Below are 26,021 nucleotides of genomic sequence, written 5' to 3'. Positions count from 1 at the left end.
AAGTTAATTATTCTTGATTGCAACACGTATTCTTTAGGAACCTTTTAAATGGTTTTGCTTCCAATAAAAGAGCTAGAATATGAAATTATAGGCAATTTATGTTTTTTAAAAGTTATCTCTACACGCATGCGCTACTTCTTTCTATTTATTTTTAAAACTTACTTTCAACTTTTAAAGTACAGTCCTACTTCTGCTTTTTGTTTGTCTATTTTTTTAAAGTTTAATTAAAAATTATCTTTGAATTATTGTAAACTAATTAATAATTTATATTTCCTCCATAATTTTGTCCCATTTATTTCCATCTAATAGCTTTTCATCCGTTTCAAAGTATTTACAAAGTACCCGTAAATTTCAATTAAACCAATAGTTGGTAACATTGAAGAGACGAACAAATATGGCCGCTTATTACATTTAGATGAGGACAATATGGGGCAAATGTAAGTGAAATAAAGTGTTGATAAGTAAGATTCGTGAATTTAGAATAATTTATTATTTATAAATCCAAACAAAACGTTTAAAAATCGTTAGTGAATACTTTGGATTTTTGATATTAAACGAATCCGGAAATATTTTATACTTGGTAGGAAATTCCCCAAGTTTTGCAGTTATTTTTCTGTATACAAATTTTCAGGAAGTTGGTGTAATTAACAACGAATATATGAATATTAATATGATTTATCAGGTCCACATTTCTTTTTATCAACAACCAAAACAACAATTTTATAAACCTTTTAATTAGATTATAAATCCAATTAGAGATGGCCATTACACCAGTTAAAAGAAAAACATTGCAAATACTTCCTGTAATGTCCGCATATTTTGCAGCGTAGTTCGTGCTGATAATTAATTAGACTTTCTTATCAACATTTAGAATTTATTTGTAGATTATTATAAGAAGTGAAAGTTTTGTGTTTTGATGATTCTTTATTAAACGCTGATCTGCTGCTAGTGGGCACAGTTGACCAACGGCAATCGGCAGACTAACGATGTCTCGTTTAGTGTGAAAGCATTTCTTTTATTTTAGATTTAGGGCAGCGGTTATTGTGAGCGCCCTAGATTTTGATAATATATATGTCGATTCGTTTTGAGTGCAATGTGATTCTTCTCGAGTTAATATGCAGTGAGTTTATTGTGCAGTGTTCTAAGTCATTATTTTTATGGAGTTTTTTTTTATTCATATGTCGCATTTTGAAATGAAAAATGTTTTATTAAATGCATTTTCATTACGATTGAATATTTACACAGGAATTGCTACTTATTATTTGAAAAGTAAGTAATCTTATTTCTTTATTTTAAAGATTCAAGCTAAATGTAAAAGATAGTTTTTTTTTTTTTTTATTATTAAAAGAGAAAAGATATTAGTTTCAGAAAATTTAATTTTATTGAGTATAAATAAGGAATTTGCACACTGATCAATCATTATTACTTTGAAAATGTGGTTAGGTCCTCAGTGTTGGGTAATACTATACTGAATAATGTACAGAATTTAACTTCAACCATGTTTTCATCTTACACTGCACTTGCTGAGTGAATTATCAAAATTTATCTTTCCTCTAAGTCTATGGTTTCTTCATCATGAATTCTAAGTTACCTAGATCCTCAGCAATCTTGATCTGATCTTCTGCAGAGAAATTAAGAAGACCACATTGTTTATCCTCAAATGTAACATAAGACCCTGTTTTATTTTATTTTGTGATGTTACTGAATGGTCCTGTATTTAATTATGACTCCCAGAGATAATTGAAATCAACCAAGTGCTGCCAAGAATATGAAGGCTGGTAGTCGAAGGATTACATTCTTTCTTTTCATGGTATAAATGTTCATAAGGAAATTGGATTTCAGTTTCATTTCTCTTAGGAATGGGTGGCCAATAATTATTTTATATTAAGCTACTAATCCATCGTCTTGCGAATGCCCCTTTTTATGTCGGTAACCTATTTTTGCAAATATTCCATTTATATTTGGACTTAATGTAAACATGATCAATAATTTTCATCTTCCAATGTAATTTGCAACATTAATAGTTTACCTTTATTTCATTTTTGGAATGTTCAAACACAATTAGTACTAGCTCCTGCAAATTTTATGACATTACAGTATTAAAACTATACTATATAAATACTACTTTACAAAGAAAAAGCTCAAAAACTATTGTAATCAAATTAAATGTTGAATAAAAAGACAGTTAAAGATGGGAAATTACTTAAAATTATTATTAAAAGGGAGAAAAATACCATTTCAAAGCATTTAATTCAGGTCAGTTATTGTTTATTTAATTGTTACTGTTAAAGGTTAAAGGTTAAAAGGTTAAAGACGAATTTTACGAACACAACAAAAAGATTATAATGTTAAAAGATTTACTGTATACAATTTTAACATCAGATTTTACAAATACATGAACTGTTTGGTATTATTTGTTTTGTATTAAAACTGTCCGGTAGGACAGTTGTATAAGGGTTGACCATCAAAAACTGCACGAAAAAGTGTAACGTTGAAAAACACCCAACTTTGACAATTTTTTTCTCTTTTTCTATAAAAGATAAAATTCCCAAATTTTCTTTAAATCTTACTCCAAATTCTCCTTTATAACTATAATTTTTTTGCAACCACCCAGATCTAATAGGTTTCGAGAAAAAAGTTGCCGAAAATGAGCAAAAACGGCTTTTTCAAAAAATGTTCTTGTTCTTGTTCTTCTTCTTGTTGTTGTTACCTTTTTTGTAAACAACGTAGCGCCTAAACGCGTGAACCAATTTTCATGAATGAGGTGTCATTCGATTGGGAATTTTATGTAGATGTGCCTTTTGGGGGTCTCGACGCTGTACACCGAATGGGAGAGGAGTTAGCCCCCTTTATGTAAGGCCCCCTCCAAAATTATTATTACTAATTACTCTGTAAATCTTGGCCCTATTTTGATAAAATTTGGTAGGATGATAGGGTTAGGGCTCCCCTACCTAACAATAAAGCGACGATCTGCTCTTACACTTGTTAAGGGGAAGTATAGCAATCGTTTCAAATTATCGACACGTGAACCGATTTTCATGAATGGAGTGTCAATCGAATCGAAATTTTGTACAGATTTGTACTTTAAAAGTCTCGACGCTATGCCTCATAAGGAGGGGAGTTTGCCCCACCCAAATAAGGCCCTTTCTAAAACTATTATTACCAATATTTCTACAAAGCTTAACCCGATTTTGATAAAATTTAGCACGAAGAAGTGATTAAAGCTCTTCTACGTGGCTGTGAAGTGCCATCATGCTCTTACACCTACTAAGAGGAAGTACTGCAATCGTTAAAATTATCAATGAGTGAACCGATTTACATCAATGAATTGTCGTTCGATTCAAAATCTTTGCCTTTTAGAAAGAAGTACTGTAATCGCAGTTTATTTTTCTTGCTCCTCTTAAAAGGAAGTACTGAAATCGCAGTTTAATTTTGCTATTTACGTACAAATACCTTCCTATTTTATAAAAAGGCTTTCTCAAAAAAATTGTTATTGAGGATGGTTTGGGGACCGCAACTATAACCATTCTTTAAAAAGATCTCTCCAGTGGTAGTTACGGTTCCGATTTAACACCTTATCAGGTTATAATGATAGAATAGCTTATTCCAAATTTTAAAAAAATCCAATCTGTAAAGCAGATATGTAACTTTGCTAATAGACAAAAAGGAAAATCTGTCCAAAAGGTACAAAAATCTCCTTAACAAAAACTTACAGTTTAAAAAGTTAAGTATAAGGGTTGATTAAACGCCAAAAGGTACACAAATCAGCAAGTACCCAACGTTTCATTTATACTTCATTGATATTATTTAAGTAATTTTACCGCATTAATTTTCATTAATATTTTTTAAGAATTTATTAGATGTCACATACCCTTATGCTGGCCAGTTCATTCATAATAGTTATAATTGTGATAAAATGTATATTATATCTTCGTATAAATAGGTACTTTATTTTAACTCTATTCCAAATTATTCTTCTGATTTCTCTTTAATGTGCCCTTTATTCTGAAGTTGTCACATAAACATGCATGTTAAATTAGAAAAAGACAAATTTAGAGTCGGCTACTGTTTAAATTTGAATCACGGAGGATTTAAAGCAATATTTCAGTCTTGAATTCGTCTTACCGAAATATTCGTGAGGACAAATAACACACAGTTAATAACAAGTAGATTATTCAACATTATTTATTCATTTCTCAATTGTAATTTAATTTAGTTCCCCTAATTTTACTTATGGTAAAATACTGGAATAATTAGCTGTCCTAAAAATATGCATATCTTATTTATTTTATATTACATATATACAACATTGTGGGAAGAACACCTAGATGGAGAATGTAATTGAAGAAAACTATATTATTTGCGATAAAGCCAGATAATTATTACCTATTATTATAAACGTTTGACTACTTCATACAATAACAATTACTTTAATCGAAGAATGAACTTAAACCGACGATTTTTATTTAAAAATAAAAATAAACAAAATCATTGATGTAAGTTGGTGTAAGCAATTTTTAAAAAAGTTTATGAATTTTTTAGCCTCATATTTTTTTATTTTTTATAACGTTTTCTTTTTCACCAGTGATTAATAGTTTGATTATTATAGATAAATAGATATTACAGTCAATCTAAGTTAAATGGTGTGCTACTTGAACAAATATTTTGTAGATGAAAATGGCCAGCATAAGGGTATGTGACATCTAATAAATTCTTAAAAAATATTAATGAAAATTAATGCGGTAAAATTACTTAAATAATATCAATGAAGTATTAATGAAATGTTGGGTACTTGCTGATTTGTGTACCTTTTGGCGTTTAATCAATCCTTACACTTAGCTTTTTAAACTGTAAGTTTTTGTTAAGGTTTTCTTTACAAAATTTGAACAAAATAAATTATTTGTACTCAGATTTCTTTAAACTGACGCTTTGATATTCATCTGCGCAAGAATAGTATTTTTTGCCACGACTTCACTAATTGTTTTAGGTTACTTTTTTGGTGAAGTTATCCTTCTTATTTTAAATGTACGATATATACCTACTTATTATTTTTTTTAACATCTACCGCTTATTTTCCCTGCTTGAATTAATATAATAAAAACAAAAAACTAGGTGACCGGCCGAAATAAACCTGTTAATTAAATCAAGTTTTCTAAAAAATTGTATAATTAATATCTTAAAACATCGTTTAATTTTTGAAAGTGTCCTTTCACCGTCCACCCTTACTAACCTTGTTAAGTCCGATTCGAAATTTGGCCATTTTTTTTTTTTACTTTCTTTTGTCACACTTTACCAAGAAATATCTTGATTTCGAAATATTTCGAAATTTATTAATTATTGAAAAGAATGTTTAATTAGTTCGGAGTGTGTAAAAATTAATGTTTTATTTTTACAACTCGATTCGATTGTCATACTCCGCCATTACTGTTTTACAACTATTCGATTGTCATACTCCGCCATCACTGTTTTACAACTATTCGATTGTCATACTCCGCCATTACTGTTTTACAACTATTCGATTGTCATACTCCGCCGTTACTGTTTTACAACTATTCGATTGTCATACTCCGCCATCACTGTTTTACAACTATTCGATTGTCATACTCCGCCAACACTGTTTTACAACTATTCGATTGTCATACTCCGCCATCACTGTTTTACAACTATTCGATTGTCATACTCCGCCAACACTGTTTTACAACTATTCGATTGTCATACTCCGCCATTACTGTTTTACAACTATTCGATTGTCATACTCCGCCAACACTGTTTTTCATATGTGAATGTTTACCAACATAAATCTACAAATGCTAACTAGAATATTCTGGTGGTTTAATGTTAAAAAAAAATATGTGTATTTTTACAAGATTAGATTTGAGTTTAGATTTTAAATTCCTATGGAACCTCGAACGTTTTAGTTGTAAATAAATTTTCAAAATTTGGCTTTCGCATTCTCTCCTACAATTGGTTAACGTTAACGCAATGTGCTATTGAAATTATCCACGATTTGTTCAATAATAATTACTCTAAATGATTTGGAGTATGTACAGTGATTATTAGAAGTTATCGTTTGAATCTTTTTCGCTAAATTTTGTCCAGCAAGAAATCATAATTTGAAAAAAGCATTTTCAGTAAAGTTATTTCTTTTCTTTGTTTATAAGAACAAGAAAAGATAAGAAATTCGATTGCTGCACATATTTGAATTTTTCATGAAGTAATTAGTTTTCTCAAGGCGTAAGAAGCTAAATTTGTTTTTATGAGATAATGAATATCCTGCCTAACTGTTTTGACTAATTAAAAATGTATCTATTTTGAAAGAAGAACCAAGATATGGAAAATGGGTTTTATTACCGACAAGAGCAACTTTTACCATTTCCTTTTGCAGTTTAATGCATTTATTTCACTGATATTGAGTATCTCATAGAACTGAGGTTTACTGTTTCAACACTTCTGTCTTCAGCTTGATTCATATTTAACTTTCTAATACTCATCAGATAAAATATAATTAAATATAGAAAGTAGAATTCGAGGCTTTATTATTGTCTTTACTTTAATAATGTACTGACTGGCAAAGTGATGTTTGAATACAAAAGTGATTAACTGATAACAGAAGATTTCTTCATGCCTCTTGTTTCTAGTATTATTACTCAGGGCTTTGATTAATGTTATCAAGAGACCTACAGCATTATCGAATAATGGTTGCCTAATTTACAAATGAAGATCAAGGTGAATAAAACATTTCCAACTTTGAATGAAGTAGTTAAAGATGGGGCTGGGCTAAAGATGCACTTCTGCATGCGAATGGCATTTTTATGTGCGTGAAATATGAAATTATTACTTACTAACGGATTATCTGCTTCTGTGATTATCTACTTTCATATCTTCTGTTTTCATCTTTTTATTGTTTTCTTTTTAATGGAATCCGCTTCAAAAAAATTACGCAGGATATTCATTATCTCATAAAAACAAATTTAGCTTCTTACGCCTTGAGAAAACTAATTACTTCATGAAAAATTCAAATATGTGCAGCAATCGAATTTCTTATCTTTTCTTGTTCTTAGATCCGTTCGAAGATTTACCAGCTTCTAATGGATCTTAGGTTTAAAAAAAACTTGTATCTTTATTCTTCTTACGCCTGAAAGATATCAGTCCGTAACCAAGACTGATGATGCTACTGAAGAACTATGCATGCGCCAAATCCTGACGACCGACAGTTGTGCAGCATATAGCCTTCTCTTTCGTTTGCAGCGTCTCACGTGTTGTTTGTAGAGAAATCTACACATGTAGTAGAGCAACGAATTGTCGTGAAATTTAAAAAACCGCTACTGAAACTTATCTTTTATTAAAAGAAGTTTATGGCTATGAATGTTAATCACGTGCGTGAGTTTTTGAGTGGTTCAAGCGTTTCTAAGATGGCCGAGAAGGCGTCGGAGATGATGACCACCCGGGTCGCCCTTCCACATCCAAAACGGATGTAAATATCGATTATAATCAACATTACTACCTTGTGAGGTGCTTGCTCAACTCCGTGAAAGAGTAAGGGGGAAAAAAACGACCCGATTTGTGGAAGAACAAGTCACGGGGTTCTCCTCCATCAAGACAGCGCGACGGCTCACACTGCATTGTCTGTCACAAGACGTTTCCTAGCCAAGTACAACATCCCAGTTTTAGGCCAATCTGCCTTATTCGCCTGACCTGGCCCCATGTGACTTTTATCTGTTCCCCAAAGTCAAATCTGCATTAAAAGGAACACGATTTCAGTCTGTTGAAGCTGTGAAAGAAAAAGCGGCACGCGTCATGCAGGAGCTCACAGAAAAAGACTTCCAGCACTGTTTCGAACAGTGGTAAATTCGCATGGAGCGTTGTAGGGATAGGGGAGGGGTGTATATTGAAGGTGATAATAACTAAATATGTATAAATTTAAAATAAAATGTTTTACAGCTACGTATTTAATAGCCACACCTCGTAAATTTCGTACTCATTATTTCGACCTTAACTTATTATAGACAGTTTAGCCAACTGATTTTCGATATAATACAGTTTTTTCATTTCAATAAAATTTAATGCCCTTTTCTTAAAGAAGATTATTGATACATCTCTTTTTTATATTAAAATAAACCTCTCCTCCTAAATCTTCAGAAAATTTAAACTTTTTGAACAAAAGTAAAAAACAAACTCAAAATAATTAAGATAATTTTTAACAATCACACAAAAACCAAAGTTTAGTATTACCCAAACTATATTTTTGGAACTTTTTTATTTTTATTTATTTATTTTTTTAAATCGCTTTGCAAGAAAAACAGAAATCGATACTTTTAATTGTTATTAACGTTTTTATTATGTATTAATATTTTAATTTTGTTATTGTTTTAAGAGATTATGACGTAGTTGCAGCTACTAGTTACTATTATTTCATGTCTTCTGTTTCTTGTATTCCTTTATCCAATTCATCGCCCCGACAACATCCGAATCCAACCGAACTTTTGGTCTATACATTTTCTTGAAAGTACCTTTAAATTTGCACTTAATTTATTTAAATTGGTTTGAATAACCATGTTGAACATGTACAGATTCTGTTTTCACTGTTTTCTTTTACGTCATAGACACATTTTTTATGTCAGATTACTTCTTTTAATTTTTATTTTTAACTTAGCCTACTTTTTGTCAAAAAAAATCTAATTCTCAAGTGAGATTATTAAGGAACACGTTATAGAACAAGTTCTATGCTGGTATGGAAGGAAGCAATGGTCCATTAAACATTGGATTGGATTCCAATTCAGTGCAGAATAAAAACAGGTGTCCGCATCAGTTCTATAGTTTAAACAACACCTGTACTATACGAGGGTCGTTTGAAAATTCCGTGCAAAAATAAAAACTACTTAATTTTTTGGGGTAAACCTTTTTTATTTTTCAACATAGTCTCCTTTTAGGCTTATACACTTCGTCCAACGCTGCTCTAGTTTGTTGATCCCTTCCGAATAATAGGATTTGTCCAAGTCTGAAAAATAGCCATTCGTTTCTGCAATCACCTCCTCGTTTGAATAAAATCTTTTTCTCGCCAGCCATTTCTTCATATTGGGGAACAAATAGTAGTCCGAGGGAGCCAAGTCTGGAGAATAGGGGGGATGTGAAGCGAGTTGGAACCCTATTTCCATTAATTTTGCGACCACACCTGCTGAGGTGCGTTGTCGTGATGGAAAAGGACATTTTTGTGGGCCAATCGTGGGCGTTTTTCTTGCAGCTCGGTTTTCAAACGGTCCAATAACGATGAATAATATGCACCTGTAATAGTTTTACCCTTTTCCAGATAGTCGATGAGGATTATTCCTTGCGAATCCCAAAAGACAGTCGCCATAATCTTTCCGGCCGAAGGAACGGTCTTCGCCTTTTTTGGCGCAGATTCCCCCTTGGTAAGCCATTGTTTAGATTGTTCTTTGGTCTCAGGAGTGTAGTGATGTATCCATGTTTCATCCACAGTGACGAAACGACGCTTAAAGTCCTGCGGATTCTTCTGGAACAGCTGCAAACCGTCCTTGCAACACTTCACACGATTTCGTTTTTGGTCAAGCGTGAGCAATCGCGGCACCCATCTTGCGGATAGCTTTGTCATGTCCAAATGTTGATGCAAAATATTATGTACCCGTTCATTCGAGATGCCCACAGCACTAGCAATCTCACGCACCTTCACTCTTCTGTCATCTATCACCATATCATGGATTTTATCAATGATTTCTGGAGTAGTAACCTCAACAGGGCGTCCAGAACGTTCAGCGTCACTTGTGCCCATATGGCCACTCCGAAAATTTTGAAACCACTTATAAACTGTTCTAATCGAAGGTGCAGAGTCACCATAATGTTTATCAAGCTTCTCTTTAGTCTTCTGAGGCGTTTTGCCTTTCATAAAGTAGTGTTTAATCAACACACGAAATTCTTTTTTGTCCATTTTTTGAAAATCACTCGACTTCCTCGATTCAAACGAATGCCAAACACAAAGAAATAGACCGATCTGGCTGAAACTTGGTGTGTGTTCTTCCAAGAGATGCTACTAACTAAACATAACCTCGATACGCGCCAGTGGTGCTATCACTCTGACTTTTCTAACGACCCTCGTAGTTCAGAGAAAAGCCTCTCTATAAAATAGATATCACGAAACTTTTACTTTTTGTTCAGGCGAAGCGAAGGGTGTTCGGATTGAAGCGACTAAAAATGTTTTGTATTTAATTCTATATTATTTCCAAAAATAATAATAATTCATTGTCATTTTATTCTACTCGCTAAATGACATAGTACGCTTGGTATACGATTCTTATACGCTTGGTATTTCTGTACAATGACATATTAGTTTCAACTTTCCCTGATCTAGGATTTTTGTAATTGCATTTTCACTGGAATTACAAGTTTCAAAATAGACAATAGTGAGCAATTCGAAAAGACTATTCGAATTTATAATCTATTTATGCAATGGTGCGAAACATGAAGATTTAGCCTTGAATTCCGTTATTCAATGAGACATTTTCTGCATTGTTGCCCTTTTCTGAACCTCCACATCTAAAACTAGTCAACCTATTTGGTATTTTCTAGCCCTGGCATAAAAATAGATTGTTGAATGGAGAAAATAAGGAATTACTATTAAAACTTACGAAGATTTCCAATTTTAACTACTATTTTTAAACTTCTCTCTCCATAGCTTACCGAACTAATTTGTTTAATCTAGTTCTGGCGTAGAAATAGAATATTAAAGGGAAAAAATAAGGAATTTCTATTAGAAATAGTGAAGACTATAAATTTTCCTTTTTTTTTCTGATCCTCTACGTCCAAAACTAGCCAACCTACTGTGAATTTTCTAGCCCTGGCATAAAAAAAAAAATAATAGGATGTTAGTTAGAAAAAAGTAACTAATTTCTACTTAACCAGTTAAGCGTGGAATTTAGTTTTTTAAAAACCCCACACAGACGTGCGGAATTCAAATCAGACAATGACGTAGTATTCACGTCGAACGCAGGGCAAAACAACCAAAAGTTTACAACGTCATAATAGTCACTGCAAGCGACTTTTTATGCAAATCCCTGTGGGCTTGAGATTACAGAGCATTTGTGCTCTTTCAAAAATCTTGCACCGCTTCACGTATGCATTGTTCTAGTTAACTAGAGACGCAAGAGCTTTTACAAGGAAGAAAAGAGCTTTGAATTCTGTACAAAATGAAATCATGCTCGTACTGAGGTCTGAATCTCTATCTAAAAGGAAAAAACCGGCATTGCACAGGGGTTTAAGTGCTTCTATTTGTGTGCGTAATTCCCCAATCTCTAATGCGGAGACCAAACATGTACCAACCACTAATCATTTGGCTGACTCCCACCGCAGTTCTATTGGTAAGATAAAGGAAACATCCCACCGAATAATATTCTTGTTGTATTTTATTAAAATTTCGAGTTTTTATAGTTATGGCAATTTTATATTTTTCACAACTAGTATACACGTCGAACGCACCGTAATAGAGATTTGGTTTGTCGTGTATACACGTCAATCACGCTTAACTGGTTAACTGTCCATCTATAACGAGCCGAACTAATTTGTAGAATCTAATCCTGGCATAGAAACAGTAGAAACTTAAGCGAGTATTAGAAGATTAAAATGGGCACGTTGTAAACTTTGGTAAATGTTGTGATGTGGATGGTGTAAAGGAAGAATTAAGAGTAAACAAGAAGAGAAGCCGAATTGGGAATTGAAGGATTGGGAATTGAAATCTATGTGGTGCAGTCATGGGTATAGTAACAGCAACAAAAAGACCCGTCTAAAAACGTTTTAATCATCACCGCCAGAAACGTGGGTGAAGTGCAATTCAAAGAACTTCTTGACGATTAAGGAATAAAGCCACACGGAATAAGAAGTGGAGGATTCCATATAAGATAGAGGTCTTTACCATCAGAGATTGGTAGAGAACTACTTCCGATTGGAAACAACTTCCAAGAACTACGTTTATTTCTCTCTTCCGGTACAGCACCTGACTGTAAAACGTAAGTCGCAAGTAAAACCCGTCTGAAGAAAAATAAATAAATGACGCAAAATGAAAGTAATCTCTTTATTTCCATTTTTGATGCCTGCATTTCACCGGATGTGAATCATTTTCAAACCATTTTTAGACTAAAATTAGAAAGCGGTCTCTTTACATCCGCTGCAAACGAGTAGATATTACAATTTAATAATAAATTACCGCAGGAAGTTCAAAAATTGTGGGTTTATGTTTGCTTTAAAAATTAATGTTTATTTAAATTATAACCTTAAATGAAGTTTTATATTTAATAACTGGTAGTTTGAAAGCATTATTGTATTAAAATGGTCATCAAATGGTTTCCTATTCTTCGTTAAACTATTTATTGATTGTTAACCTCCAATTTTATTCATAACTTTATATTATATGTTATTTTTTGCTAAGCTTTTGATCTAGTGATTAGGTTATATTATTGGTTAAATAACAATAGCATGAGGTTTTGAATACCGATTTAATATAATATTTTGTTTATACAAAATAATGTTTGTTTAATATAATGTTTTGTTTGATCGGAGGTTATATTATTGGTTAAATAACAATAGCTTGAGGTTTTGAATACCGATTTAATATAATATTTTGTTTATACAAAATAATGTTTGTTTAATATAATGTTTTGTTTGATCGGAGGTTATATTATTGGTTAAATAACAATAGCATGAGGTTTCGAATACCGATTTAATATAATATTTTGTTTATACAAAATAATGTTTGTTTAATATAATGTTTTGTTTGATCGGAGGTTATATTATTGGTTAAATAACAATAGCATGAGGTTTTGAATACCGATTTAATATAATATTTTGTTTATACCGATATTTGTAATAATTTCAGTTCATACTTAGAGGAATATAGTTCAAGCTCTTGTCTTTCCTTCATTTGGTGTTAACATTGCTTAAAAGTGAACTTAGCAAGACTAGTTGGGTCATATCCACGGTGGACACCCATAGGTACGGTGACCATTCGTACTGTTTTTGGCAGGACAGTACTGTTTTTTAAGACGCTATCCTTTTTTTTTTTTAAGCATAAATGTCCTGTTTTTTATTTATTTGTACTGTTTTTCAATGAAATTTAAATTATACTCAATGAAATTAATGAAAATATCAATATTTTTTCGAAGATTTATATATGATTTTGTTAAGATCTCACCTTCATATTGTGAAAATTAGACATATTTGTATTTTACTTGTCGTTAGTATAGTTTTAAAGAAAGTGACATAAAAACAAAATTTGCTGTAATTTTAAAAGACTGTCTATTTTTTCTATTTACAAGAGTTTATATTTACATTTTGTTACTAATTAATAAGTGTACGAGGGTCGTTTGAAAAGTCCGTGCAAAAATAAAAACTACTTAATTTTTTGGGGTAAACCTTTTTTATTTTTCAACATAGTCTCCTTTTAGGCTTATACACTTCGTCCAACGCTGCTCTAGTTTGTTGATCCCTTCCGAATAATAGGATTTGTCCAAGTCTGAAAAATAGCCATTCGTTTCTGCAATCACCTCCTCGTTTGAATAAAATCTTTTTCCCGCCAGCCATTTCTTCATATTGGGGAACAAATAGTAGTCCGAGGGAGCCAAGTCTGGAGAATAGGGGGGATGTGAAACGAGTTGGAACCCTATTTCCATTAATTTTGCGACCACACCTGCTGAGGTATGAGCTGGTGCGTTGTCGTGATGGAAAAGGACTTTTTTGTGGGCCAATCGTGGGCGTTTTTCTTGCAGCTCGGTTTTCAAACGGTCCAATAACGATGAATAATATGCACCTGTAATAGTTTTACCCTTTTCCAGATAGTCGATGAGGATTATTCCTTGCGAATCCCAGAAGACAGTCGCCATAATCTTTCCGGCCGAAGGAACGATCTTCGCCTTTTTTTGGCGCAGATTCCCCCTTGGTAACCCATTATTTAGATTGTTCTTTGGTCTCAGGAGTGTAGTGATGTATCCATGTTTCATCCACAGTGACGAAACGACGCTTAAAGTCATGCGGATTCTTCTGGAACAGCTGCAAACCGTCCTTGCAACACTTCACACGATTTCGTTTTTGGTCAAGCGTGAGCAATCGCGGCACCCATCTTGCGGATAGCTTTGTCATGTCCAAATGTTGATGCAAAATATTATGTACCCGTTCATTCGAGATGCCCACAGCACTAGCAATCTCACGCACCTTCGCTCTTCTGTCATCCATCACCATATCATGGATTTTATCAATGATTTCTGGAGTAGTAACCTCAACAGGGCCTATAGGTATTTTATCTTTGTCCTGTTTTTTGATACAAAAATAATGGTCACCGTACCCATAGGTAACATATGTACATGTACTAGATGTTGCCAGCGTGTCTACATTTATCTACAGCTAGGGTTGCCAACTGCCCTTTTTTGGAAAGGACAGTCCTTTTTTAACACCTGGTTGTCCTTATCCTTTCTTACATTAGGAACGCCTTTTGTCCTTTTTTCAGATATTATTCACACAAATCTAATTTATTTTAATAAAACTGTCCGGTAGGACAGTTGTATAAGGGTTGATCATCAAAAACTGCACGAAAAAGCGTAACGTTGAAAAACACCCAACTTTGACAATTTTTTTCTCTTTTTCTATAAAAGATAAAATTCCCAAATTTTCTTTATAATAAAGGGCAAATCCTCCTTTATGACTGTAATTTTTTTGCAACAACCTAGATCTGATAGATTTTGAGAAAAAAGTTGCCGAAAATTTGCAAAAACGGCATTTTCAAAAATTGTTCTTGTTCTTGTTCTTGTTCTTCTTCTTGTTGTTGTTGTTGTTGTTGTTACCTTTTTTGTAAACAACGTAGCGCCTAAACGCGTCAACCGATTTTAATGAATGAGGTATCATTCGAGTCGGAATGTTATGTAGATGTGCCTTTTGGGGGTCTCGACGCTGTACATGGAAAGGGAGAGGAGTTAGCCCCCTTTATGTAAGGCCCCCCTCCAAAATTATTATCATTAATTACTCTGTAAATCTTTGCCCGATTTTGGTAAAATTTGGTAGGATGACAGGGTTAGGGCTCCCCTAACTACATTAAAGCGACGATCTGATCTTACACTTGTTAAGGGGAAGTATAGCAATCGTTTCAAATTATCGAAACGTGAACCGATTTTCATGAATGAAGTGTCATTCGAATCGAAATTTTGTACAGATTTGCACTTTTAAAGTCTCGACGCTGTGCCTCATAAGGAGGGGAGTTTGCCCCACCCAAGTTAGACCCTTTCTAAAACTATGTTTACCAATATTTCTATAACGCTTAGTCCCATTTTGATAAAATTTAGCAAGAAGAAGTGGTTAAAGCTCCTCTACGTGGCTGTGAAGTGCTATCATGCTCTTGCACCTACTAAGAGGAAGTACTGCAATCGTTAAAATTATCAATGAGTGAACCGATTTACATCAATGAATTGTCGTTCGATTCAAAATCTTTGCCTCTTCGCCTTTTAGGGAGAAGTACTGTAATCGCAGTTTATTTTTCTTACTCCTCTTAAAGGGAAGTACTGAAATCGCAGTTTAATTTTGCTATTTACGTACAAATTACCTTCTTATTTTATTCAAAACGCTTTCTCAAAAAAATTGTTATTGAGGATGGTTTGGGGGACCGCAACTATAATCATTCTTTAAAAAGATCTCACCAGTGGTAGTAACTCCGACTCTACACCTTTTCAGGTTATAATGATAAAATTAAAATTTATTATTCCCAATTTTAAAAAAAATCTGTAAAGCAGATATGTAACTTTGCAAAACATACAAAAGGAAAATCTATCCAAAAGGTACAAAAATCTCTTTAACAAAAACTTACAGTTTAAAAAGTTAAGTATAAGGGTTGATTAAACGCCAAAAGGTACACAAATCAGCAAGTACCCAACATTTCATTAATACTTCATTAATATTTAAGTAATTCTACTGCATTAATTTTCATTAATATTTTTTTGAATTTATTAGATGTCACAGACCCTTATGCTGGCCAGTTCATTCATTTTCTTTTTCTTTTTTTTATGATTTAAGTCGCTTCAACATCTAAGGTTATTGGCGCCCGGAGCTTTTTTCAGTGCACTGCCGGCCTCCGGACAGTGTTCTCTCGTTACAGACAACACTGTCCATCACCCGGACAGTGAGCTGTAAGAAGCTCTTAGAAAGAGAAAATCTAAGGGTCAGCAGCTGGATTCGAACCCGGAACCTCCACGTGGGAATCCAATATGCTAACCGCATAGCTAATCCCTTCCCTTTGTTGATTCATAATATTTTATTTTTTTGTTATGATAAAATGTACATTATATTTTCGTAATTAAATAGGTACTTTATTTTAGCTTTATTCCAAATTATTCTTCTGATTTATCTTTATTATGCTCTTTATTCTGAATAGTCACATATATCGTATGTATGTACATGCACGTTAAAGTAAAAAAAGACAAAGGCAGAGTCGGCTTCTATTTAAATTTGAATCACGGATTTAAAACAATATTTCAGTCTAGAATTCGTCTTTCCGAAGTATTTGTGAGCACAAATAACGCGTAGGTAATATCAAGTAAATTATTCAACAATAATTATTCATTTCTCAATTGTAATTTAATGTAGTCCCTCTAATTTTACTTATAGTAAAATACTGGAATAATTATGTTAGCTGTCATAAAAATATGCATATCTTATTTATCTTATATTCCAAATATATAATACTGTGGGAAGACCTAGATTGAGAATGTAATTGAAGAAAACTATATTATTTTCTATAAAGCCAGATAATTGTTACCTATTATTATAAACGTTTGACTACTACATAAAATAACAATTACTTTAATCGAAGAATGAACTTAAACCGACGATTTTTATTTAAAAATAAATAAATAAATAAATGAAATCATTGATGAATGTTGGTGTAAGCATTTTTTTAAAAAAGTTTTTGAATTTTCTAGCCTCATATTTTTTTTTTATATTTTCAATAAAGTTTTTCTTTTTAACCTGTGATTAATAGTTTGTTGATTAGATATTACAGTCAATCTAAGTTAAATGGTGTTCTACTTGAACAAATATTTTGTAGATTAAAATGGCCAGCATAAGGGTCTGTGACATCTAATAAATTCAAAAAAATATTAATGAAAATTAATGCAGTAGAATTACTTAAATATTAATGAAGTATTAATGAAATGTTGGGTACTTGCTGATTTGTGTACCTTTTGGCGTTTAATCAACCCTTATACTTAACTTTTTAAACTGTAAGTTTTTGTTAAAGAGATTGTATTTTTGATTTAAGTTCTGACTTCTTCATTTGGCGTGTTGTTTTTCTATTCTAACTGAACTGAATAGGTCAACAGGTTATTGATGTAACGATGAACTTTTCATGAATAAGTATGTAAGATACAAATGAACCCAGGCCAGATTACAGACAGGAGCGAAGGGACTTTTTCCCAGAGCCGGAGTCTCTGCATGTACACTTAAAAAAAAAGGAAAACATTCCCGGGCCCCAAAATCCTGTCAACGGCCCCTGAATATACCTAATTTTTTTAGGGTGTCCTTTTTTGTAACTTTATAGAGTTGGCAACCCTAGCTACAGCGCTACGGAAAACTTTGTAACTTCCTGTACACATAGTCCCTATCCGGATGTAAGAGGTATTGTGGACTATAACTTAAGTTCACTTAGTTATAAAAAATATAAGCACAAAAAGCTAAAGCATAGCTTGCTTTAATTAACTCTACGAAGTAAGGTATTTTTATGTTTCTTTTACCTTAGTATGTAAGTTTGGACAGATTTACCAATATAAATATTAAGGTTATGGAGTGTATATAGCAACTGCAGCCTGAAACCTCCTTTTGTATATCTATTTTAAATTGTAAATAAAATTTTTCAATTTCAACTTAGTAAGTAAATTTTCTTGCCACTTTTTAGTATTTGCAACAAACAGTATTTTGGCTTATCATTATTTGCTTTCAGAAATTTATTTTTATTGTTGTTTTAAATGACAGTTTTACTATTTCTGTAAACTCTAGATTTAACTTATAGTTCTAAATACACGATTGTTCAAACATCTAAATGAACTATTGTGCAACATTTAGGAGTGGTAAAGTCCATTACTCCTACATGTTGCATCTTTACCAGCACGTCATGCCCGTTGTCTTGTGCGAAATTATTCACTTCCTTGGGAAACATAAAAGGAGAATGTATTTATGATAGCAGTGATGTTTTCATAACTTATTTTTAGCTATTTCTGTATGTGTGATCTGTTTCACAATTCTCTTATTGTTTGATAAAATCTTTGTTGTATTTATTATCACTTCGGGGTATTGCTGGGTATGTTGCACACTTTTTAGGCTGTTATTTGCACTTTTTTTTCCAAAGTTTTTATTCTAGGATGAATTCAGATAATGATAGGAAAAGAGATTAGTTATCCAATGGTCGGACGATCACTTACATCTGATCTACCATTTATGATTTTATTGAAACAAGTTTTCACTCACTTTACTGAATAAATTTTTCTGATTTTTAAATATTTTAATCGAAAAAATTGATCTTTCGATTGTCATTAAAACTAATTGTAATATTTGTAAATAAGTTGATCTAAAACTTTTTATTTGATCTATAATTTTCTAAGAAAATTCGATTCAAAGCACTTCTGGAAAAGATGAAGTGATAACGAAAATTGGTAATTGGATGTTGAGACTGCCTGAAAGAAATACGAGGGTCGTTTGAAAAGTCCGTGCAAAGTCAGAGAGATAGCACCACTGGCGCGTATCGAGGTTATGTTTAGTTAGTAGCATCTCTTGGAAGAACACACACCAAGTTTCAGCCAGATCGGTCTATTTCTTTGTGTTTGGCATTCGTTTGAATCGAGGAAGTCGAGTGATTTTCAAAAAATGGACGAAAAAGAATTTCGTGTGTTGATTAAACACTACTTTATGAAAGGCAAAACGCCTCAGGAGACTAAAGAGAAGTTTGATAAACATTATGGTGACTCTGCACCTTCGATTAGAACAGTTTATAAGTGGTTTCAAAATTTTGCCCTGTTGAGGTTACTACTACAGAAATTATTGATAAAATCCATGATATGGTGATGGATGACAGAAGAGTGAAGGTGCGTGAGATTGCTAGTGCTGTGGGCATCTTGAATGAACGGGCACATAATATTTTGCATCAACATTTGGACATGACAAAGCTATCCGCAAGATGGGTGCCGCGATACAGGTGCATATTATTCATCGTTATTGGACCGTTTGAAAACCGAGCTGCAAGAAAAACGCCCACGATTGGCCCACAAAAAAAGTCCTTTTCCATCACGACAACGCACCAGCTCACACCTCAGCAGTTGTGGTCGCAAAATTAATGGAAATAGGGTTCCAACTCGTTTCACATCCCCCCCTATTCTCCAGACTTGGCTCCCTCGGACTACTATTTGTTCCCCAATATGAAGAAATGGCTGGCGGGAAAAAGATTTTATTCAAACGAGGAGGTGATTGCAGAAACGAATGGCTATTTTTCAGACTTGGACAAATCCTATTATTCGGAAGGGATCAACAAACTAGAGCAGCGTTGGACGAAGTGTATAAGCCTAAAAGGAGACTATGTTGAAAAATAAAAAAGGTTTGCCCCAAAAAATTAAGTAGTTTTTATTTTTGCACGGACTTTTCAAACGACCCTCGTAGGCATTACTTTAATCAGAAGAAATAAGCCTTCTTTCAAAAATATGCCACTTTCATTTTGTGTCGTGTTTTAATCCAATAACATGAATTAAATCTTATCTAACGTTACCTAAAACAAAAAAAAAAACAAAAGACAACTCGACTATCGATCCAAATTGAATTTAACGAACAAAATGAAAGTGTACTATTAACCCCAATCTGGGCTTATAGACTTGCAACTGTACGGTACAGCTATGCACTCTAATCAAAAATACTACGCACAATCGTAAACGTATCTTTTTACGTTAGCAATCAAACTATTTACATACATAGATCTAAAAATCTCTTTTGGCTTGAAGCTAAAACTAAGTTTTCCAATGTTCATGAATAAATTGATTCATAAAGTTCATTAAAAAAGAAATTCTTGTCTTTTAAATTCATTATATTGTAAAGGAAATAGAACATACAAATTTACACGATACTCACAATTTGAAAACAGTGTTCAAACTTACAAAACTCGAACAAAGCTCATTACTTACAAATTCACAAAGTACTCTCTAACGTGAAACTTATAAAAAGCTCACAACTTACGAACTCCAAATAATAATTAACAAAAAAACAGTTATCAAAAAAATTGTAATAGTCGATATCTTTAAAATTCATAACAATGCTTAACAATTTATAAACTCACTGTATCCTTCTTTTGGTTACATTATAACCTGATTCTTCTATGGATAAACGTTCATTACAGTGTAAAACCAGAAAATGAAGCGGTTGCACAAGAGAAGCATTTTTTTTGGTAGTAATGAAAACAACTCATCCAAAATTGATCTCCATACGTCACATAATATTGTTTAATAATAATATAATAATAATAATATAAGTCTTTATTTACATTTTTATTACACTGGTTTTTCAATATTGAAAAATTATTAATTCGACAAGACATACTCATGGTCATTGACCGTCTGAGGGGTTGTTGTATTAAAAAACAAAAAACAAAAATAAAATAAAATAATTGTACTGAGATATGACAAAAAAATAGAAATAAAAAACCTAATGAATAACCAAAAGAAAGTAAAATAAACTAATCCAATAAAATATAAACAAAATAATCATCTTAATAATTAAATTCTGATACTAAAAAGAACCTGTACTTCCACGCATGAATACAATAATTTATTAGACCAGCCCAATCTTTTCCATCCAAAAATGAAATAAATTCGGCATGGTCTAATGTTGTCTTATTTAAAAATTTTATTCTAAATTCACATAAAATTGGGCAGGAAGCTACAAAATGAAAGACATCTTCAACCTCATTTTTGTTACATAAAGAGCATAATGCTACCGGCTGATTAAACATATACTTATTCAAATACAGCAGCTCACCCCGCACTTTTATTAGCCAACCAATATGGTTAGCCGGCAGATTGCCGTAAACAAATTTATTGCCTGGCTGTAGCTGTTTGAATAAGGTATATCTGCTGCTGTTTAATGCTTTTACCTTAAACTCTTCAGCTGTAATTGCTCTTAATTTTCCTATAATATCTGAGGTGGATACATCGCCATTCAGTAGATCATCTATTGCAACATTACATTTAGTACACAATACCTGCCACTCTTTGTACCAGAATATTTTCTTTTTTATAATTTCTCTGGTTAGCATATAAGGATATCTGGAATGTGGTAATTTGAGACACTTCTTTATGTAATTCAAATGCAATTTGAAAGTATACAGAAATATTAAACTCAGATTTGTTTCCAAATAAATGTTAAAATCTGGAGTATGTCTAGGTAATCCGAAACACTTCTTTACAAAAAATTTTAGAAGAATCTCTACACTGTCATATAAACGGAAACCCCACACCTGCGCGCTATAACACAGGATTGCACGCGAAATTGCCTTGAATACACTCAACTTAGACCCAAATTGATCTCCATACGTCACATAATATTGTTTAAATACAATATTATTAAATTCCTTATTTATTATTGTTCATTTTTTTTTGGTGATTGATTCATTAATCCAGAAGGATGTAAAAAATAAATGCCAATTTCAGTCATCATATTTATTTATTGTGCCGAGCTTAAGGTACTAGGTCATCTTCAGGGCTTATTGTCTATACGATATTTTTACTCGGTTATTGTTAAGTTGGTGTACCTTCTGTCTTGCCTGCTTATGATCCTCATTTACTTTATACCCTTATGTGAAGCAACAAATATATTGTAAGGCGATTAAAAAGTTATTACAGTAATATGTCGTCAATCAGGTACTAGAAAATGTTACTAAGGTTATATTCTGTTTAATCTTAAGAATAAAAAGTTATCCTTAACTAAGAAAGATTCCTTTTGTTTCTATAAAAATACATTTCACAAATAATCTGATACTCGTTTAAGTACCAATTATTAACGTTAAATTTTTTTACCTTGTTACTACTTCGTCTTGATCTATGAAGTGGCTGACCACTTCATGCAGGAAACATGACCTATTTATACCCATTATGATCACTAGGGAACGGATTCGTATGTATTTACATATTTTTTTCTAGGCAATTTACAGACGTTTTTCAACTAGAAGTATTCATACTGACACTTTTTAAGCCGTTTGAGTCTACTTTTATTTCACATATTTCCACATATTTGGATGTTATCGCATATTTATACATATTTGATTAAAATAAATAAATATTTCTACATATTTAATAAAAATATGTACATATTTTTCATTTATGGCATATTTTCATAATTGGGAGGTGGTTGACAGGAACTGTGAACTTGTGCCTTCCACCAGAACCAATATTGACAAGATGGGGTACTTGGCTGGAAGCAGCTCAGTATTACTATGAAAACTACAATAAAATCAAGAATGTCCTTTCACATCTCGAAGACGAAGCAGTAGCGATAAATACAGCCAAGTCTTTATTCGAGAAACCTAATTTAAAGAACGACCTTGCATTCATTTCTGACAATTGCGTATTTCTTGCACAAGCCATCACCCAACTTGAGTCCCAAAATGTTCGACTGACAGAAAACGTGTCCAACGTTAAAAAAGTCATCGAAAAGGTGGAAGGAATACCTGGGAGTAAGGGAGATTTGATCAGATCAAAACTGGTAGAAGTACTGAGCAAGAACAAAGGGTGGGAGACCATCTGCCAGATTTCTGATATTATCAGTGGAACAGAAGTCACCTCAGAACATCGTGTACCCTTTACAACTTCTTTCAGCAAGGCACCTATAACATCTGTAGATGTTGAACGATCTTTTAGTCGTTACAAGTCCATCTTACGCCCAGATCGTCGTCACTTTACGTTCCAACATTTGAAATTTCATGTGGTTGCAAACAATTTCGAAGAGTGAACTTTTCAAAATTGAAAATTTAACACATCTTTTTATAAATAGTAAAAATGTTCTTTGTTGTATAAATCATTATAACTTGTAAAAACAAATTATTTTGTTCCTAATAAATTATTATAAATTGTAAAAATGTTCTTTTTTTGTATAAATAATTATAACTTGCCCCCCCCAAAAAAAATTCCATTTTCATAAAAAAAAATGTCCATTTTACTTAAATATTCCAGAAAATATTTTAAGAAAATCACATATTTTCCACATAATTGACGAAAATAAATGCATATTTTAATTAAATATTTGGCATTTTTAAATACATAAAAATCCGTTCCTTAATGATCACTATAAACTAGCTCCATCTTCTTATGGGAATCATAAACAGTTTTTTCAACTTATTTCACGGGTAGTAAAAACATCGCAATACGATTTTTCTCAATCTATTTTCCTCACTTCAGCGAACCATTACCAAGTTTCTTACTAAGCGTAAAATATTACCAAATGAAGCACATCAACTTACTTTGTTTTCTACTGTAAAGAGATCTCTTTATTTTTGTTTAAATACTTATTTGTAGGGATACAGCTTGAAAGTTACATGATAACAGATGTGCCTTTACATATTAAACAAAATCAATCCTGTAATTTTCAATTTAAAAAAACCCTGAAATCTATCGAAATTATTCAGTACGTTTTTATAGAGCTTTAAACGGTTCTTTAAAGGTAAAAGTTGGATTCGTAAGAATTTTTGAATTCGACTTACTCTAGCCTTTAACAAATGATTTATTCCTTGGCAATTTCGATCAGAATAAATTTCAGTTCTTTACAGTCCATTCTACGAAAAATTTAGCTCTGGTGAATTTTATAGAATACGAGATGAATATTATAGAATTCGTCATACCAGCGTTTCACAGTGGGAAAGGATGGGGCTTTATCGCCAAAAGTGGAAGTAAGTTGATCAATGCACTCCTGTCTTGACAATCCACGACAAAAGTCGTAATAAATCATTGCACGAAAATTTTCACGAGTTAATTCCATTTTTTTCGCTGAGACACAATTTTCAAGTGACTGTAAACAATACAAATCGCGCTCAAATAATAGAACGTTCTGAAGAAGGTTATGGTCAAAAATGTCGAAACTTTCAAGTGGAAACGTCAGATAGCACTTGACAACACTCAGTGTTGCCAAGGCTCAAAATATAAGTAGTGCCCCTTATAGACGCATTTAACTTAAGATTTCAGAACATGAATTCTTCATTTTGTGAATATAACTCAACATTAGTAATGAATCTTGTAGAATACTGATACTCTTTAAACTATGCTATTATGTTTGAGTGAGGGTATATATTATAATAGAATACTAGTTTTAATGTTGGATTATTAGAAGTCACTATTCATACAAATCTGCAGGCTTGTCCTCAAGCATTCCAACTGTAGGCTTCTTTAATATTCATAAAGGAATACTTAAGAGTTAGGCTTAGAATGTACATAACATATATAACCAGCTTGACTCTTGCCTAACCCAGTTTGAATACTAAACAAAAACACCAACTTGAGATAACTTGTCTTATTTTATAACTTTTAAGAGAGCAATGTATAGTTTAGTTTAAAGACTGGCATGCATTTTAATTAGTATTTCTTATTGAATTTAGTACAGATTGAATAAAAAGGTAAACATTATTTACACATTTAACTGTATTAAAATTCCTTAACACTTAGTGACATTTCCATCTAAGAAGTGACCAATTAAGATAGTAAATTTAATGGAATAGATCATGGATTTCCAGATAGTTGTTACTATAACTTATTTTGGAGAAAGTATTGGAATCATATCAAAACTTTAAGTAGTTTTTGAAATCTGAAATAATTATTTTTTTTAAATTTCTTATCTAATTTTTAACTTGTCTTATTGCTTAGTCTTAAAGGAAAAGTTGCTTTTAATTAAAATATTTGAAACTAACTGATATTTGACTATTCTTCATTAAATATACAGATTTTGTGTATTTATAACAAAAAACAGTAACTTAGGAGGAATGCACATAGTTCCTTTGGACCTTTCGCCTAGTCTAAATGGAACTCTTATTGTGAATGCACTGCCGATTTGTTGCAGTTGCACTTCCCCTAGCCAGATCTTCTTTCAAGCTGGAATTCCGTTAGTTTCATACTCTTAAAAATACTGTTTAGGTATTGAAACTGTCCGGTAAGTCAAAAAAAAGTGCACGAAAAAGCTGAACTTTGAAAAACACTCAACTTTGACAATTTTTTTTCTATTTTTCTATAAAAGATAAAATTCCCAAATTTTCATTATATTATAGTGCAAATCCTCCTTTATAACTGTAATTTTTTGCAACAACCCAGATCTAATAGTCAAAATCATGCTATCTACTAAAATGAATCTCTTTTAAAAATTAAGTTCTCTGCTAATTGTTTAAACTAAAAATAATAGAACTACATGTTACATAAGTTTGTAATTTAAAAAAAAAAAAAACTATTGGAACCAATTCAGAATAAAGTGCTCCAAAAACTGTCGAGAAAAAGGGACAGAATTTATCAACTCATATTCTCCAGATTTTTAATTTTATTTAAATGTTTAATTCCAATTAATATTAGACTGGAGTGTTGATTTCATAATGATACTACAGGGAAGCCAAACTACCAAAATTATGCCCCAAGAGCACAAAAATGACGTAAAAATGATTCAAATAAAAATATTAGAATCCCATATATGCGAAATTATCGAACTCAATTTTTGAAATTGATGTATGAAATGGTGTTTTAGCCTTGTTCTAAAATCCCATCTCCTCAAAAAAAATGAAAAAAGGATTCATCACTTCAAAGCGTGAAAATTCAAAATTGAAAATATGTACGATTTCAATATTTTTTTTTGCAGGAAAAGCAAAAGAAAATCCAGTACTAACGGCTGCCGTCAATCTCTTAACGGTTTTCCTTCAAACCAATCAAATGTAAAAATATTATTCTGTTATTTATCTAGAAAAAAAAAAAAATCAACAATAAGGTATT

General features: G+C 32.1%; 1 protein-coding gene across 5 annotated transcripts in view; it reads left to right on the top strand.

Moving 5' to 3' along the window:
• Myo10A (unconventional myosin 10A) overlaps positions 1-26,021 on the top strand; it is a 208,194-nt gene that overhangs the window by 141,305 nt on the left and 40,868 nt on the right. Inside the window, exon 1 of one of the 5 annotated variants that reach the window (XM_074142246.1) lies at positions 957-1,269. The exons of the other annotated variants lie outside the window; for them this stretch is intronic. The gene's annotated coding sequence lies outside the window, so the exon portion shown is untranslated. Of the gene's footprint in view, positions 1-956; positions 1,270-26,021 lie in introns of those variants that run through there. 5 annotated transcript variants of the gene reach the window in all.

This window comes from Rhodnius prolixus, unplaced genomic scaffold (assembly GCF_049639745.1).
Source record: "Rhodnius prolixus isolate KJV_2025 unplaced genomic scaffold, Rpr scaffold_6, whole genome shotgun sequence".
Classification (NCBI taxonomy): Eukaryota; Metazoa; Arthropoda; class Insecta; order Hemiptera; family Reduviidae; genus Rhodnius; species Rhodnius prolixus.
This window is presented reverse-complemented; position numbering and strand designations above follow the sequence as displayed.